Here is a 4382-nt window from a genome sequence, read left to right as displayed (position 1 = left end):
AAAACCCAGCCACTGGAATGCTGACGCGTGGATGCCTTTTGGTCCCAGTTGGTGCCACCAACCGGGACCAAAGGCCCCCCTGCCTGGGCTTGGCGCACCGGCCACGTGGAGGACCATCTGTCCCAGTTCGTGTTAGAACCGGGACTGAAGGGGGGGAGTATTAGTAACGACCCATTAGTCCCGGTTCATGAACCGGGACTAAAGGCCTTTATGAACCGGGACAAATGCCCCTTTTTCTACTAGTGCAACAAGTGCAGATCGAGGCAGCACGATCTGGGAATTAGATCGTGACTGGTCACCCAAGTCATTCATGGAGAAGATGCATGCGATCTTACCGAGCTAAGCAGTAGCATGCATGCTGGCATAATAGAAAAGGTAAAAGGTGAGCCCATACAAGGATAACCAATTGTTCAAGTATGACGTAGCCGGCAACCGGTAGTGACAATAGAGTGCCCGCACCACCACGGAGGAGTAACAAACTTTGTTTCAGCAACATGCAGGACTCTTTCACAATAAGGAAGCATGCAGTTTTCAACACCAAATCAAATCACTCCTAGGGAGGAAGTGCCTTCCCTAAAGATTTGATGTTAACACAACCAAAAAGAGATTATTTACTAGGCAAGCTAAGACCAGGCTTTACCATGCATTTAGCTCCATCCACTTAATGTTGAAAAGTTTGCTCCACCTTGTTAATGATCAAAGCTCAGTGCTTCCATGTCTATAAACGAGAATCAGTTTGAGGGAAGACGCCTCTCAAGGGGCGATCGGCTCATATATTTATAGCAAGATTACAAGTCTCGGAGACCAAGAAAGAATCCTATACGTGTATATGTACAACCGTATACAAACGGAATACACGTGGATAGCTATACAAAATCATACTTTAACATCCCCCGCAGTTTGTGCGTCGGTCTAACGCATAAACTGTACCGAAAATCCTCGAAGAGGTGAGACGGCAAGCCCTTCGTCATGATATCGGCAAACTGCTGTGAAGACGGCACGTGAAGAACGCGAATCTGACCTAGAGACACCTTCTCACGAACGAAGTGGATGTCGATCTCGATGTGCTTCGTGCGGCGATGCTGGACCGGGTTGCAGGCCATATAAACAGCACTGACGTTATCACAGAAGACAACAGTCGCGGACGGAAGGGGACGATGAAGCTCGAGAAGAAGCTGACGAAGCCAGCAGCACTCAGCCACGACATGAGCCACGGCTCTGTACTCTGCCTCGACACTGGAGCGAGACATCGTGGCCTGGCGTTTGGATGACCAAGACACCAGGTTGTCGCCGAGATAGACACAGTAGCCAGAGGTGGAGCGTCGGGTGTCGGGGCAGCCGGCCCAATCGGCGTCGGAGTAGGCGGTGAGCGAGGAGGCCGGCGTGGAGTGAAGCTGAAGTCCTAGGTCGAGAGTGCCGCGAACATACAGAAGGATCCGCTTGACGAGGTTGAGATGTGGCTCCCGAGGGGCGTGCATGTAGAGGCACGCTTGCTGCACGGCATGAGCAATGTCGGGACGGGTGAGCGTCAGGTACTGAAGTGCCCCGGCAAAGCTCCGGTACTCAGTAGCATCAGTAACTAGTGGACCCTCATCGGCAGAGAGCTTGCAACTTGTGTCGATGGGCGTCACACACGGGTTGCAGCCCATCATACCGGCGCGCTGAAGAAGGTCGATGGCGTACTGGCACTGCGAGAGAAGCATCCCCGAAGTAGAGCGAGAGACCGAGATCCCGAGGAAGTAAGACAAATCCCCGAGATCGGTCATGGAGAACTCGCGGTGGAGCTGGTCGGTGATGTGTTGGAGAAGCCCGGCACTGGAGGCGGTGAGGATGATGTCGTCGACGTAGAGAAGCAGGTAGGCCATCTCGGTACCGTGCCGAAACACGAATAGAGACACGTCGCTCTGGGAGGCCACGAACCCAAGACGATGAGCATGATGAGCGAACCGCTGGTACCACGCGCGGGGCGCCTACTTAAGTCCATAGAGGGACTTGTGGAGCAGGCAGACATGCCGAGGCCGCGTGGGGTCGACGAAGTCGGGCGGCTGCTCATAGTGAACCACCTCATCAAGATCGCCGTGTAGGAAGGCGTTCTTGACATCCAGCTGGTGAACCGGCCATCCATGGGAGACGGCAATGCTGAGCACAACGCGGATCGTAGCCGGTTTGACAACAGGACTAAAAGTCTCGTCGTAGTCAATACCAGGCTGCTGAGAGAATCCGCGGACCACCCACCTGGCCTTGTACCGGGCAAGACCACCATCGGCGCCAAACTTGTGCTTGAAGATCCATTTTCCTGAAACAATGTTAGTGCCAACCGGGCGAGGAACCAGAGACCAAGTGTGGTTCTGAATGATAGCAGCGTACTCCTCGGACATAGCAGCACGCCAAAGAGGATCCTGAAGGGCGGAGCGGTAAGTTTTGGGAATGGGGGAGATGACGGAGTGCTCGGCCGACAGGTTGAGTTTGTCAATCGGCTGGACGATGCCACGCTTGGCGCGCGTGAGCATGGTGTGAGTGTTGATGGCCGGAGCGGTGCTGCTGCGGGAGCACCGGGGAGGGGGAGGGGGTGGCGGTGGTGGTGGGGAAGGAGATGGGGCGGGAGACGCAGGCGGCGTGGGCGCGGGCGAGGCGGGCTCGTCGATGACGCGCGTGGGCGAAGCCGGGCCATGCATGGTGGGCTGGGCCGGAGAGGCCGGCGCCATGCTGGGCTGGCCCGGTGGGATGGCGAGGACCACGGGGGCCGGGTGCGTGGCGGCTAGGTCGAGCAGAAAATCGAGATCGTCCGGGGGTGCATCGGTGCGATCTGTGGTGAAGGGAAAGGTGTGTTCGTCAAAGATGACCTGACGGGAGATAATGATGCGGCGCGATGACAAGTCGAGGCATCTGTAGCCGCGATGGGAGGTAGGGTAACCGAGGAACACGCACGCCATGGAGCGTGGAGCGAGTTTGTGAGGTGCCGTTGCGGATTGATTCGGGTAGCACAGGAACCCGAACGCGAAGGTCGGAGAAGGAAGGTTTTTGTTGGTATAGTAGGGTATATGGGATGCGGAATTGCAGGGCTTGGCTAGGGCGGCGATTAAGTAGGAAGGTGGCGACAGTGAGAGCCTCGGCCCAGTAGGGAGGAGGCATGTAAGCCTGGAAGAGGAGGGTGCGGGTGATGTCATTGAGGGTGCGGATAGCACGCTCAGCCTTGCCGTTTTGAGGAGAAGTATATGGACAAGACATTCGTAGGTGGATGCCATTGCAGGCAAGGAACTCGACAAAGGTGGAGTTAACAAACTCAGTGCCGTTGTCTGTTTGGAATGACACGACCGGAAGGGTGAATTGTGTGCGTGCATAGGCGACGAAGTTAACGAGAAGATCACATGTGTCGGATTTCCGACGGAGTGGGTAGGTCCACATAAAATGAGAAAAATCATCAACAATGACCAAATAATATTTGAAGCCGGAGTTACTAGCAACGGGTGATGTCCACAAATCACAATGAAGCAATTGGAACGGAACGACACAAAAGGTAGATGATCTAGTAAACGGTAGACGCACGTGCTTGCCAAGTTGGCATGCATGACACACTTGAGTGTTTTTATTATAGGGTATAGCAAATTCTGAAGATAAATGTGACATAGAGTCACGACCCGGATGTCCTAAGCGACGATGCCATAGCTCCGATGAGGTGGTGGTGGCGACGAGTCCAAACGGCGAGGTGGTGGTGTTGGTGTTGGCGAAGAACTCGTAGAGCGGACCGGGGCTACTGCAGCGAATAATCTCGCGCCGAGTGTGAAGATCCTTAATAGAAAAACCACACGGGTCATATTCAACAGAAACCAAGTTATCAATGGTAAACTGATGAGTAGAAAGAAGATTCTTGATAATATCGGGAACAACTAGAACATTGTTTAATTAGGTGGAAGGTGTGGCTAGGTGTGCGGAGAGTAACGTAGCCGGTGGCGGTGATGGGAAGGGGATCACCATTGCCAACGGTGACACGGAGTGGAGGGGGAGGGTATGAGGAGGTGGAGAGTATACTAGGGTCGGAGACCATATGCGAGGTGGCGCCGGAGTCCATGACCCAGGCGCCTGGTGTAGAAGGGCCGGCGGCTGGTGAGCCGGCACTGGCATTCAGGGCGGCGACGAGGGCGGAGCAGTCCCATGCCGGGCCGGAGTTGTACGGCGCCGCAGGTGGAGGTGGGTTGGTGCCCCAGGCCTGACCGTGCAGCGGTGCCAGCTGGGTCGTGTAAGTGACCTGTACTGGGGGCACCCAGGTGGACTGACGGGGCGGCGGCGCTGGTGCGGCAGACCGCGGGGCCGGCCCAAGGAGGCCAGTGCCCCCGGCAGGAGGAGCCGGGGCAGCGTAGGGGCGCCAGGTGGCTTGCATCTGC

Source organism: Triticum dicoccoides, chromosome 4A, assembly GCF_002162155.2.
Source record: "Triticum dicoccoides isolate Atlit2015 ecotype Zavitan chromosome 4A, WEW_v2.0, whole genome shotgun sequence".
In the NCBI taxonomy this organism is placed as follows: Eukaryota; Viridiplantae; Streptophyta; class Magnoliopsida; order Poales; family Poaceae; genus Triticum; species Triticum dicoccoides.
This window is presented reverse-complemented; position numbering follows the sequence as displayed.